Source organism: Danio rerio, chromosome 6 (assembly GCF_052040795.2).
Source record: "Danio rerio strain M-AB ecotype USA chromosome 6, GRCz13ab, whole genome shotgun sequence".
Lineage (NCBI taxonomy): Eukaryota > Metazoa > Chordata > Actinopteri > Cypriniformes > Danionidae > Danio > Danio rerio.
In genome coordinates, this window is record NC_141026.1 from 38,541,868 (window position 1) to 38,557,243 (window position 15,376).

At 34.2% G+C, this 15,376-nt stretch overlaps 1 protein-coding gene across 6 annotated transcripts in view; it reads left to right on the forward strand.

Moving 5' to 3' along the window:
• The window catches only part of rhcgl1 (Rh family, C glycoprotein, like 1), a 131,285-nt gene that overhangs the window by 101,850 nt on the left and 14,059 nt on the right, over positions 1-15,376 (forward strand). For 2 of the 6 annotated variants that reach the window (XM_087255773.1, XM_087255772.1), the window contains one exon: positions 9,485-9,557. The exons of the other annotated variants lie outside the window; for them this stretch is intronic. The gene's annotated coding sequence lies outside the window, so the exon portion shown is untranslated. The remainder of the gene's footprint in view (positions 1-9,484; positions 9,558-15,376) is intronic. 6 annotated transcript variants of the gene reach the window in all.

Sequence of the window (15,376 nt, forward strand, 5' to 3'; positions counted from 1 at the left end):
CAAAATGGAGCCATATGTCAATTTATTTTTGATAAAATGCTACTGTGTGCTTAATTTAAGTTAATTGTGTAGTTATTGCAATGCTACATTTGTACTTTGACCCTTGACATTTTGAAATAATTTAAAATGATGTGTAATAAAACATTCAACTTTGACATTATAATTGTAATGTTTTAAGTACCAAATGTGTTTCTTAAAATTAACATTTATTTATGTTATGGCAATATATACTTTTGGGGAAAAAATGATAGCTTCAATGTAACTATTGCTATTTTTACTGTAGGTAGTAGCTTGTAATGTAGTAGCTAGAACTATTCCAGGTGAGTAGCTTCTAGTTTATCAAACTACGGTTTCAGAGTAGCTTCCTCAACACTGGATTTTCATTCATTAAAATCAGAAACATCTAAGAGGATACGGCTGACTTTTTTGAATGGATGCCGATGGAAGAAAGGCTTCGGCATGTTGACTTTTGTGACGAAACAGTTGATCTCTTTATGAACTGACAGCCTGCCTGATAACCTTTAACATTTTTACATTAAACATTCTAAAGTGAGCTATTTTTGTAATTTGCAATGAAATAAAAATAAAAAAGGAATCAGAGAGATCTTTGTATCAGCAAAGAGTGACTAGTTGATTTATTTATTTTTTTAGCTTTGTACTATTGATAGAGGCAAAACATTTTTGCGCATGTGTTCCCATGTTTGTGCAAGTAAATTTTGTGTAAAACTTAATTTCTAAACATGTTTTACCCCATTTTCGGATATTTCTGTTTGCTAAGTCATTATGCTTGTGAATGGTGATTAAGGCCCTGAACACACATTCTCGCGTTCGCATTGACATATATGCAATTCACTCTTGAAAACACTTAATCACCCAGTATCTCCACCTGTTGGTTCAGCATGCCTGTAACATGCATCACAGTGAGTTTTGCATTGTCATGAGGGTTTTTTTCTTTTAAGAGGGAAAAATTCTGTTTATAAAAATATACATATACGTGTGGACATGTCATAAATTTGCTGTTGTAATCTTTAAGAACCATTGAAAAAAAAATCAACATTGTAATATTAAACAGTAATGTGGCTCCATTCTGGAACTACTGATGCTGTGGATTTCCCTGAAAATAACTACACCACACCAAACATAATCAAGTATTCTCTGCTTCCGTAGTATAACTCTCAATAATTTGTGTACCCATCCTGTATTGTGCCAATCAACAATCTACAGCAATTTTGAATCTGGACACACACACACACTAGGAATGCAATGGTTCTTGGTAAAAATGCATATCATCCGATTGTCTTCCAATGGTTCCTTGCGCTCTGTTAATCATGGTTCAGAATATGCTTTATTCATATTGGTTTGGTGATAAAAACAAAAAAAGTTCCATTTTTGTATGCATCCGATAAGCTTTCACATTCACTGCATGTGCAAAGACTTGTCCAGTCACCTCTTAGTATTTGCATCTGTTGTTGACATCACGTTTCCTCGTGTGTCGCTGTGTGTGGAGATTATTTGTGTTTCAGTATGGCAAGTGAAGGAGATATAGCCCAAATGTGCAGGTGAGGCCAAAGCACAGCACATTGCCATGAGTGTTTCAACAGATACTTGCTATAAATTTCCACTGACACAAAATATAACAAATGCAGATTTTTATTTTATTTTTTTTTTCCGTTGCAAAGATAGCCTTGATCAGTAGTCACAAAAGCCAGATCGAGGTTCCGTGTTCAGACGAGAGAAGTGTCCCATACGGAGCCTATAGTTTGCACAGGTTCAGCTGAGTCAGTCGGCATTTCTGTGTGGAGTTTGCATGTTCTCCCTGCGTTCGTGTGGGTTTTTTCCGGGTGCTCCGGTTTCCCCCACAGTCCAAAGACATGCGGTACAGGTGAATTGAGTAGACTAAGTTGTCCGTAGTGTATGAGTGTTAATGAGTGTGTACGGATGTTTCCCAGAGATGGGTTGCAGCTGGAAGGGCATCCGCTGCGTAAAAACATATGCTAGATAGGTTGGCGGTTTATTCCACTGTGGCAACCCCAGATTAATAAAGGGACTAAGCTGAAAAGAAAATGAATGAATGAATGAAAAATACATTGTTGATTTGGTAATGCAAGCATATTGTAAACAGAAGTAATCAATACTCTAAAAGTGCTTAATTATTAAGATGTGTAGACATAATTATTACCTGTATAATTGGTTAAGACTATTGAGTCAAGATGTAAAATAGAAAAAGTGGAAATTTAAGCTTTTACTCCATTTTTTAATCAATATATTTGAACACCCAGTTTTCAAAATGCCCTATAAATGAGAGAAAATGCAAAACTACAGTCATATGTGTGCAGCTGTTGTATTATCAGGTGTTTGTTACCCAATAAATATGTATATTGTTCTTTTAATTTTTCTGTAGCCATTATTTTTAAGCACATACTGTATCGTACTGAAACAATGGCTGTAAAACCACGATACCCAGTAGATTGCACCCCTAACACACAGCTGCCAATCATTGAAACCATGTATATACACTTCATAGAGATCACTCTCACACACCTTCATTGTGCTATATTATTATTAATAATATATAATAATTCTTTACATTCATTTTCTGGGGACTCAAAGTGCTTTACACATAGGGGGGATATCCTCATCCACCACCAGTGTGCAGCTTCCAACTGGATGACACAACAGCAGCCATTTTGTGCCAGACTGCACACCTGACACCAGCTGATTGGTGGAGAGGAGACAGAGTGATGAAGCCAATTATGATATGCGGAGGGTTAGGAGGCCATGATGGACAGAGGCCAGTGGGCAAAATTGTCCAGGATGCCAGGGTAAAACCCTACTCTTTTTTTGAAGGAAATCCTTTGATTTTTAATGACCACAGAGAGTCGGGACCTTTGTTTAACATCTCATCCGAAAGACCCTCTCACTGAATAGTATAGAGTCCCCATCACTATACTAGGGCATTAATACCCACACAGAACGCAGGTTGGGCTCCCCCTGCTGGCCTCACTAACACCACTTCCAGCAGCAACCTAGCTTCCCCATGTGGTCTTCCATCCAGGTACTGACCGGACGCAGCCCTGCTTGGCTTCAGTGGGCGACCATGTAAGAGTTGCAGAGAGCTAGCTGCCGGCTACATTGTTTTGTGCCGTGGACCTCACATTTGTTTCTCGCTTCCTTTTAATGATTCTTAGACTTTTTTTTTTGTTTTATTTGCCACCTAGCCCGACTTCTGCCTCTCTGTTGGATTGACCCTTTTTGGATTACCTTTTATTTTTTGTTTGCACCCGTCTTAACCTTTGCCTGTCTGATTCTTTATAATGAAGCTGTAGTGAAACATTCTCTCCATTGCCACGCCCTCATCATTACAACTGTTACACTTGGTTCTTGCCACACCTTTTTTTCCCAGTTTATAGTTTTTATAAACCACCATTGCAGTTATGCAAAGGCTAACCAACATTTAACCAGTTACTGTAGCTTCAGCTTTTTTCACGTCTATCTGGAGACAATGGCAGTCTGCGCAAACTGGGTGTGTTTTAATAATAGTGTCTGGAGGTAGCAGTGTGGCTAAATTGATTTAGGAAGTTCATGCATGAGACAGAGCTGCTTCAATTTCTGCCAGAGTCAGCCTCAGATTTGTCTCACAGTTGAGCAACATCTGCATTCCCCTACGGTATGGAGGACAAATTGATTTTATCTTTTCCAGCCTGTCAGCAGCGTGACAGAACATTATAAAACAAAATACAGCCACTGAATCCACAGGATGTCAAGGGCTGTACCTCATTCCATTCCCATACCCATGTGATGTGATTCAGTATCGTGAACATGAATTTGAGCTCTAAATCCTCTAAACACTGGGACACTGATCACTCAATTACCTGCAGCTAAGCTACAAGGTCGCTCGTTAAAATGAGCTGCATTACACACCATGACCAGTAGTTCTTTGTTTATTTTGGGGTTTTGTGCATCTGAGCTGTTAAAAAAGTGTAGTACAGTTTTAAAATATGCATTTGTCCTCAAATTCTGACATTTATTAAAGGAAAAACACCAAGGTTGTGCAAATACTTGCTAAAAAAACCTATAAAAGCAAAAAGTCAAAGACTACAGGAAAAATACATTTTTTATTCATGATTTTTGGAATAAATAATACATTCTGAGAGCAAACGTTTCAAAAGAGTGCACTGGGCAGGGTACTATTGAATTAGGGAAAGACACCAAACATAAATATATTTACTGTAGCATAAGTCTAACATTTGGCATGAGAAACAGATTTTCTTCAGCCCCATGACCTAGAAGGTCATATAAGGATAGAAGTTTCACGTTCCTAAAGCTATTGGTGTTTTGTTCACTTTTGGGTTCATATTGTATAATGGTAGCTTGATCTCTGTACATACAACTTCTTTTACAAATCAACTTTTTTTTTTTAGACTTTTTAGGAGTTTGAAACAATATATTGAATAAGAAAGTGTGTATGTAGCCCATTGCTCTTTTAAGGTTATAAGGTTAGTCAGACAGGCAATTGTCAAAACAGGTGCAGACATAAGATTATCCAATGTCAAAGCGGCAAGTGGTTCGTACAGGTGACAGACAGGATAAACAATAAAACAAAGCAAGGGTTCAAACACGGCTAGACAAGGCAAGGTAAAACATTTTATCTCACATCATTTATTCACATGATTTACCTCATTATAAACATACACAGAAATCACAAATTACACATTAAACTAACAAAATACACAGTTAAACCAACCTTATGGCCTCTTTTGGGTGGGCTGAATTAGCAAGCTGTAAACAGATAAGGTGCTGTTGCACTGACTTTACTCAATAATACCTGTCCAGTGTTCAAAATAAGAATACCATATAGGAAATACTGTAATGTCTAAAGTGATGGCAAAACAGGTGTTTTTGCTGACATTTTAGGATGGCTAAAAGGCATCAAATGCCATCAATCTACAGAGATTTCCCAGGATTTCTCTGTTGCGATTAGGAGATTACAACAATTAACTTTGAAAAAGCCAACGCAGCGCGAACACTACCAGATTACTGTTGTGTTTGCGATAAAGAAAAAAGGCTAAACAGATGCAGGCATTTCTTTGTCTTTCTGTTTATTGAACTAGTCTGCATTAACGCAAAAAGGAGACTCATTAGAAACAAGCGGCCAACCAAAAATTCTCAGGGTTATACAAAGTGTGGCCAACACAAAATACATACATTCCTAATGTGAGTCCCATCTCACAGTCAACACATTACATTTACTATAGGGAACACTTTATTTTGATGGTCCACTTGAGTATTAACAGACTGTCTGATTAATATCTGTTGATACTGGTCCTTCAACAGACATTTAACTGACTAAAAGAAACTTTGCAAGTACAAGTCAACTTACACTAACCCCAACCCCAACCTAACAGTCTACTTATTATCGAATGAAAAGTTGGCATGTAGATGCAATGTAACTGAAATTCAGTAAACAGACTATCAAAATAAAGTGTGACCTCACTATGGTATACGTACAGCACTACAACATACAAAAGAGAGAGATTGATTTAGAAAGTAACTTACCTATTTTAAAATGATTTGATCGGCTGAAGTTTAAGATTACGCTGGGTTTTTCCTCCTCTAATGGCTTATAATGAGCTCTCTCTCGCCATCTTGTGGATGGTGCCGTATCGACGAAATTATAAATATTTAAAATAGGCACTGTCCTTATAAATAAACTGCAATAGTTACAATCTAAACAACTACATTTTCACCTTAAAAAAGTCTCAAAAGTACATTATGTTGTCCAACTGCTGCAATATTAGTCAAACTGTAGTGAGATTATTGATCTGCTGTCACTCTATGTGGGTGGAGTAATACAGAAGGGTGAGTAGGCTGTAAGAGTTCTGTTATTGCAGAATATCACACTGCTATCAGCCTGTCAGATTCGATAACCAAACAGAACTGTTGGGTGTGTGTGTGTGTGTGTGTGTGTGTATATATATGTATATACTATAATATATTTTGTTGTAATCTTACTAGGAAACAAGGCCAATCAATCATTGTTGAGGCGTGCATATTACTGATCCCACAACTAACATTAGAGTCAATGTTTCGGTTTGATTGGCCTGTTTTTTTTTTTTTGTGTGTGTGTTTTTTTTTAACCATTACTTCACACTTTTAGATTTTACATGAAAAAGAGGAAACGGCAGTGTTTAAGGATCACGGTCATTGCCATTTTTGGAACTCTTGTTATTAAGCTGTACCTAGTTTCTCATTCTGTGGCACCTTTAAACATTATTGAAGACACACCATTACACATTTGCTGATACTTTCAACAAGAGAGGTAGACTATTAACTGCTGAGAATAAATGATGGCAAAACCTTTCAGCTAAATATTGAACTTATTTGCAGCACTCTCTAGCAGAGGAAATGGAAAAGCTACCGCAACCACATACTGTAGTCCAATGTGTGACAACACTGGAGATACTACATTAGCTACATTACTTAGTCCCTCATTAGCTCATGGAGCTGCTATTGAAGTGTTGGACATTTTCATTCTCACCTTTGCCTCAACTGTAGAGTACAGTGAGAGCCCATGGGAGAACAGACTGAGCACAGTGTGTCGACAATGAGCGATGATGTAAATACTCAGCCCGAAATGAACAATATCACATCGGAAAGCATGTGTTTCCTTGCCCCCGAGATAAACAGAACTCATTATATCTCAGCATTGATAGATTATATATGTGTTATAATGTGCATTGCTGTACTTTTTAGCATTTGCATTCAAATACCATATTGTTTCTGTTCCCAAGTCTGACACACTTTAAATTATGTGGTAATGTTCAGAACACAGGGGATGCATTCATTAAAGATTTGTTATAATGAAATATTTGGTCATTGTATGCAAACGTGGCTTAAGAATATTAAGTTTAAAAAATAAAAGGCTATGCATATTTGCGGAGGAAAGCAGGCAAAGGGAATTAGGTCACAAAAGTAAACCTGACTTAAACACTTTGGGGTCTATGTGAGCCTGAATAACAATTCAATTCATGGATGGTCTGCCACGCAAGCCAGTGGAAGCATTACTGGAATCAAAGTGACCTACAGGTCTGAAACTTTCATCCCCTGACAAAGAAATCAGGATTTAGTATGTAGGGCACACAGAAATAAAGAAAGGAAGAGATCCTTGGCTTTCTTCTCTCGCTGATATGGCCTTTTGTGAAGACCTCAGCAATACTTTTATCTGCACCTTTATATGAGCTATTTTTGGCATGAAATGATAAATGGGCTTGCTTAGCATGTTATATAGAAAACTAATCAGATTTGTTTGACTGTGTATTATTTTATTCTTGATTACCGTTCTCACATATGCATTTCCCAGAAACCAAGCACAATGGAAAAGTAATTTTACATTCGTTCACAACTGTATACTGTTATTGATACTATTAAAGTTGTACTATTATTATTATTATTATTATTATTATTATTATTATTTTTATTATTATTATTATTATGTTGAGGTTTTTTATATATATATATATATATATATATATATATATATATATATATATATATATATATATGTGTGTGTGTGTGTGTGTGTGTGTGTGTGTGTGTGTATATATATATATATATATATATATATATATATATATATATATATATATATATATATATATATATATATATATATATATATATATATATTATTAAACATGTCTTCAAAATCATATGCTACGTTTTACATAAATATTGTGCTGAAAGATGATGGAAATATTTTTTATCCATATTTTTACATTGCCTTTCAAAAAAAGTTTTAAATATTAAAGTGGGGATGTTAATCTTTAAATGATTTCTATTTATTAAAGCATGTTTGCAAGTTTTATTCAATGTAAATGGTGAGAAGGAAAATGTCAGGCATGAGATTCATATATTGCATAATAATATTAAACAATATCTACTTATTCACCAAAATATATTAAATTAAACTATATAGTGTTCAAATATACAATTAGCATGTCATGATTTTTTCATTACACTTTGAGACTAGATGCTTTACAAGTACGTGCAAATGTAATTGAATATTCCTTTCGATTTGTGCTATCTGTTTATTTTATTAATGTTTCAATATTAGTCTACCAGTCTGTTTGTATACCAAAAGTGGCCTACTTTCTATCCTGGGGCTTTAGCAGAAAGGAACAGGATGTTCTTACATGGCAATAAACATTCTCATTAAAGAAACGCTGTCGTGCGACCCATGTTATTTGGTTATTTGTCCAGCACTTACTACAGGAATGGTCTCTGAGGAGCAACCCGGGGTTAAGTGGTTTGTTTATAGAAACTCAGTACCTCTCCAGTTAATGGAGAACCTCAATGGAACTAAGGCCACTGGATTATCAGCCCAGATATTAATGTATCCTGAAAATGCTTTTTATCTCCTTACAAAATCCATTTTCAAATAATGTTAAAGGATAATCGTTTGCAGGCAGGGTCATTAGTTTAAGTACTACTTGAAACGCTATTATTATTATTTATGTAACCATATTAATGTATACCTGGCATTTATACTGTTTGTTGTTGTTTACAAAAAAAGATGTTATGGCAAAAAAGCATGAGAACAAAATTCAAATCAATGTGTTTTCTAATTTTATAATAAGAATTGTTTCTAAACAGCTTGTATGTATAAAATGTATGCTTACGTTATTGTAATCAAGAATACCAAATTTTGTCAGCAATAACTGATATTAAATGTTTATTGTCGTAAAAAGTCCTGAATAAATGAAAAGTAAAAAAAAAAAAAAAAACTTCAAGGATTCCAGCATTTTATTTTTGAATTATGGGGGTACAGTGGTTAGCACTGTCATCTACCAGCAAGAAGGTTGTTGGTTCAAGTCCCGGCTGGGCGAGTTGGCATTTTGTGTTGAGTTTTGCATATTCTTCCCATGTTTGCGTGGGTTTCCTCCAGGTTATCTGGTTTGCCAACAGTCCAAAGACATGCGCTATACCCTACCTGACCACAGTTTTGTCTAGTTCATAATTTGGTGTCAAAAGTGGCTCATATAAAAGGCAAAGGCCTCTAGATTACGCTTATTTTATCAAAGTAAAATATGATCATGCCTTGATTTTTAATTATTTAATTTAGACAATAAGATCTGACCTTTTTTACACAAAAGTCTTATCACATAACAGAAATCATGTACAGCATAGTATATAAAATCACAGTCAGGTGGAAAAAATAATTAATATTGTGTATGACTCCAATGAGCTTGGATGATGGCATCCAAATATCTCTGCAATGACTCAAATAACATTAATAAAGTAATCTGGAATTGCAAAGAAAGCATTCTTGCAGGACTCCCAAAGTTCATTAATATTCTATGAATTGGATCTGTGTATTAATCTATGGATCTCCCTTCATCTTACCTCAAACATGCTCAATAATGTTCAAATCTTGTTACTGGTCTGGGCAATCCAGGAACACCTTGACCTTTTTTTTTACTTTCAGGAACTTTGATGTGGAGGCTGAAGTATGAGAAGGAGTGTTATCTGGCTAAAGAATTTGCCCTCTCCTGTTGTTGGTAATGTAATGGGCAGCACAAATGTCTTGAAACCTGCACTATTCATAGAAAAATTTTACCTTCTGCCACTTTTCCAAATGATTAACAAGAAGTCAGGTTATTATTTGTTGCTCTTACTACAGTAATCGACGACAAGACTTTTGTAAAGTAAGGTAGGTGAATTTGATGAAATAAGATGGCCGTAGTGTGTGAATGAGAGAGTGTATAAGTGTTTCATAGTGCTGGATTTGTGGCTGGAAAGGCATCCGCAACGTAAAACATATGCCAGACTAGTTGGTGATTTATTTAGCTGTGGCGATCCCTGATAAATTATGAACTAAGCTAAAGGAAAATAGAAGGATGAATGGATGGATGGATGGATGGATGGATGGATGGATAAAAAGTATACTAGCCTTTAATGTAATCTTAAAGAATAACAATAACTACCATACACTTACAATACATGTACATGTTTGCTGAAAGAGAAGCAATTCCAACCAACTGTTGCTATACAGTAGGTTACAGATTTTGATACTATTCTCCAGAATTGCACTTGTAAAGCACAAATGCGTAGTCATGGATGAACACAAAGCCCTTTAGCAGAGAAACACACCCATGCTGCATTATCTGTAATCACAATAATACTATTTTTAGCTCCTCTTATCTGATTCATGCTTTTATGTGTTGTATTATACATTGTATTGACTTATCTATTGCATCATAGATTGCACATACTGAAAGAGTGGTTTGAAAGTGATTTATTGATTACAAATAACAATACAGACCTAGGTTATTTCTAGGAATAACCTTGATCTCCAGCCTGTTTTTACAGATGGTGCAACTGTCTTAAAACCTTCTTTAAACCCTGAAGTATATCTAGAAACCTCTCTGTTATTGGAGTTCCCAATTTTTTTTTTACTTTATTGGATTGTAGCCGATCTGAAAAGCTGCACTTATACCATGATCTCGTTCAAATCAGTGGACAAGAAACTTAATAGCTGATAAACTGCCAAGCTTACAGCATAACATCCCCAACCTTGGAAAACGTCCATGTAAAAAGCACTACCCTCCCCTGAAACTTACACTGAACATGTTTGTGTAGCACCTGACAAACCTGTGTTGCCAGATAATGTGACTACTGTACGTGAATGGCAAATTCAAACAATCCTCTTGTGCAATCAACTTGTCAGAGTTGCTTTGTCGATGAGGACAGGTTTCTTGTGGAACCATGACAGCGTATGAATAGGAAATAGACAGTTAAACATGATAGCCTCTAATTTTTTTGACTACTTAATCCCAAAACATATTTTTCCTTCCGAGTCCTGTGCATGATACTCTTTGATGTGTCACCTGCATGGTGTCTACTTAGTGTAAATGTACTTAATCCTTACAACTGCTGTTCGCCAATACAAATAACTGATTCAATAAAGTGCTACTGAACTGCTTCTAGTCAATTTGTCTGTCAATGTTTTCATTTTTGTTGATGGTTTTTCTCAGAGAAAAAAAAAATGTGTATATACAGTAGCTCCTTACCTTAAATCCGGTCTACTATTATTAATACTTTAATGAGGATTAGCTGTCAATAGCTATGTTTCCATCCACCTGTTTTTATGCTCATTTTGGAGATACGCATAAAAAATCAGTTAATGGAAATGCCAAGATGCTCATAAATATTATAAAATATGCATTAATGCGAATTCATAAATATATAAAATGTGCATTAAAAAACATATGTGCATAACTGAGTAGAATCAACTTTTTATTCGATAAGAAAAGATGTGCATAAACTTCCATGAAAACACTTTTATTGTACAAATTCAACAAATCCAGTATGCACATTAAAAAAAGTCATGTGATTTTGTTATAAGAGATCATGTGATGGTAAAAATGTGTGTGAATGGACAAACCAGCAGGCTGAGCATGCTGTAAAACATCTGAAATGTTGTTTTGGTCATTCTAAAATGCCTTAACCATTTCAGTATTAGTGTTATTGCTGTATATTATTTGTTCATTGTGTGTCGGCATTTGTCTTCTGAGGCGCAAGTAATTTATTAAATGAAGAAAAGATTCACGCAGCTCTTCCTACTGCAGGAAATGTTTAGCCGGTGTCATAAGAAATTGAGACAATTGGGTCCTGGGTGATCTTACTGTTTCACTGGAGTTGTGATAGGTATAGTTTGTAGCACCTGATACAAAAATATTCTTCCAGTATTAAGCAAAAATTTAATTAACATGCGTGGATGCAAACATGGCTATAGTTACAATGTTACTTGAAGTTAACAAAATGTTTAAATGGTTTAAATAGAATCCCACCACAACACAGTCTAAATATCCAAGTCACACTTCATTTTTAAGGTGCAATTTGTGCTATTAATAAACTATAAACTATGAGTTTTGCCCCAATACTTTCCTATTTATTAATAGTTATTAAGGTAGTAGTTTAGTTTAGGCATTAGGTGGGATTAGGATGAGATGATGCAGAATATTTACTTTATATACTATACAAATATAAATAGAAATGATGTATATAAAATGTAGAATTTATATACTTACAACAACTAATATCTTAATAATAGGCAAGTACTAGTTACTTGAAGCTTCAGTGTTTGTTTGCTAGACATGTTATATAAGGTTTGTTGATTAAAGATATACACTGAACCTTCCAGTAATAATGAATTGCACAGTCCAGTATGCTTCATATGTTTTTTGTGAGAGTGACAGTTAAAGTCTCAACAGGTTTCACTACTTTGGTTTTAGGAGTGGCTTCAGGTTTTTAATTACCAGTGACATAGTCTTACCATGTTCTTTATAAGACTCAGGTTTTAAATTGCATCCATGCACATGAACTCACACAAGGTGATGATATTTAACAATACTTTTATTTCTTTTTATTTAGAATCTATTTATTATTATTGTTGTTTTTATTTATAATAATAATAATAGTTTTTTAATTATTATTATGGTTTATTTTATGATGGGTCTTAATACTTGGCTTTACTCAAGGATTGTCTCTTATGCGATCCAAAAGGATTCTTTTGATTTTGCAATCTTGTATAAATGATTATGGCTTCTCACAAGTCTGGGTTGGTATTTCTACGTTCAGTTTAGAAATCGTTTATTTGTATATTTAATTTTTTATTAAAATCTTGTGGACAGACTAGTGAAAATTGCTTTGTTCTCTTGTCATTGGTAACTGGCAGCAAACAAAGAGAAAATCAATTAATCGTTGTCCGTTTTGTGATTGATGCCTGTGTGGGGATTAAAAAATACGAAATGTACACATGGGGGGTAATCTGTGTCTCGTAAATATGCCTCGACTACAGAGAATAGCCTCTGATTTGTAAAGTGCTCTGTCAAACACCCAGTGGTGTAGCGTTTAGCTCTGCCGTGTCCAGTGATTATGTTGTAAATGCATTTGTTTTTATTAAGCTACAGAGTATGGGGAACACTGAATCGATGTACTATACAACGATTCTGGAATGACAATAGTAAATACTCTTTTTTATTAAATTAATATTACAATAAAAGCTTAAGTAAATAAAAATGTTAAAGCTTAAATATTCTGAAAATATTATGCTATTGTTCTGTTATTGCATTCATGTGGATAAGTGTGAAAGTTGTAACCCTGTGTTGTAACCTGGTGAGCACAGGTTTTGTTATCTAAAAAGAAAAGTTCAAAAAGCTGCGGTTTGACTAAAATATGAATACATGTACTAAATGTTTGTAATGTAAATTATTAAAAAACAAGATGCAACCATAAAAAGGACAGTATACTTGAAGTTATTTTTTCCTCATCATATAATCTACAATAAGTATATTTACATGGACACCAATATTCCAATTTTAAAGCGATTAGGACAATATTCTGATTAAAAGTCTACCATGTAAACAGCAATTTTTGATTATTGGAACTAATCAGAAATCAAATTAAGACATGGAGTATGTCGATTTTAGTCGTATTATTGAATTCTTAACCTCAGACTGGGGCAACAGTCCGTCTTCCAGCAGAACAATGACCCAAAGCGCACCACCAAAATATCAATGGAGAGGCTTTACAACAACTGGATGAATGTCTTTGAGTTGCCAAGCCAGAGCCCAGACCTAAATCCTATTGAACATCTCTGGAAAGATCTGAAAATGGTTGTATACTGTCAATTACCATCCAACCTGATTGAGGTTCTGCAAAGAGGAATGTGTCAACATTCCCAAAACCAAGTTCGCCAAGATTGTGGCACCATATACAAAAAGACTTGAGGCTGTAATTGCTGCCAAAGGTGCATCAACAAAGTATTGAACAAAGGCTGTAAACACTTATGTACATGTGATTATTTTCAAGATTTTTAATACATTTGCGACAATTTCAAAATATATTTTTTCACGTTGTCATAATGGGGTTATTGTGTGCAGAATTTTGAGGAAATAAATTAATTTAATCAATTTTGGATTAAGGCTGTAACATTAAAAAAATGTGGAAAAAGTGAAGCGCTATACTTTCCGAGTGCACTGTTTATCTAGAATCAAGTCCAATTCAAGTTAAACTACTCAACAAGCCAAAAGTAACAAGGCACATTCAGAAAACTAAACTTCTTTCATGTCAAAGAAAATCTCAATAATATATTATGATAAAAGAAAGTGTAATACTTTAGAAAGAGCAGTGCAATAGTGATGTCCAAATTGAGTATATACTGAATGGATATCAGTATTACAACAACAGTACTGCAGTCAGTTTAATAAACAGAAACTTCATAAGAATGGTTATGCAATAACGCGTGATGTTCAAATGTGTCACATGTCACTTTCATTGTTACAGATCTAGCTCTTAAAAAATTGCTGGAATGAAGCACCAGAGAATATATCCTGTAAACAGTGGCTTCAATATTTACAGCAAATATGCAGACTGATGGTGAACATAACAACAGGCATAATGTTGTGATGCTTATTTCTTTGGTGCAGATAAAATATGTCTTTATAATATTATTTGCAAAGTGCTGTAAACACTGTTGGGATCAGACATGAATTTTTAACATTTTTTTTTTTTGTAGACATATTAGGCTTATTTTTAGAAACTAAAACTAAGTGTACACATGTAAAAAGGTTTCTGTTTTTTTTTTTGTTTTTTTTTACTCTTTTAGATTAAACGTTTCACATATTTTCAACATCCAAGTTTTACAACATTTTTTAAAATGTTCCTCCCTCTGCAAAAAACACAACAAAGCAATGTGCTATATTATACTTGTCAATCGTTGTCAATGTAAATTTGAGAGAGGTGAAAACAGACAAGATGGCATCAAGGTGTCAAGTACTCATTCATGCACATAACCTGAACATGTATAGTAATAAAGCATGTGCATGATATCACCACTTTTAGTCACTGTGCACAGCCAATTAGGATAATTCAGTCACATGACTTAATATAATATAATATAACGGTTAAATACTATAAAAAGCACAACTGTAAAACCTGTTATTTAATTTAATTTCCTTCACTATATCTGTAGCACTTACTGTTTTTGTTATAATTCATGTGACAATAGGCTTCTAATAAAATACACTATAAATCTAATTTTACTACTTTAATGCTATACTATTATTATTATTATTATTATTCTTTTTTTTTTTTTATTTTTTTTATTTTAGCTACATAACAGTGCAAACTATATGAAAAATGACTATGAAAGACATAAATAAAAGCTTTTTTTTCATTTTCTTATTTTTTGGTTTGTATATTTTTAACCACTTATATACACAAGAGTCGTTTATAATATTTTTAAATAAATATTATTTATATTACTGATATTGTCTGGTTTGGTGTTGTAAATTACAGTACAAAAACCTGGTTA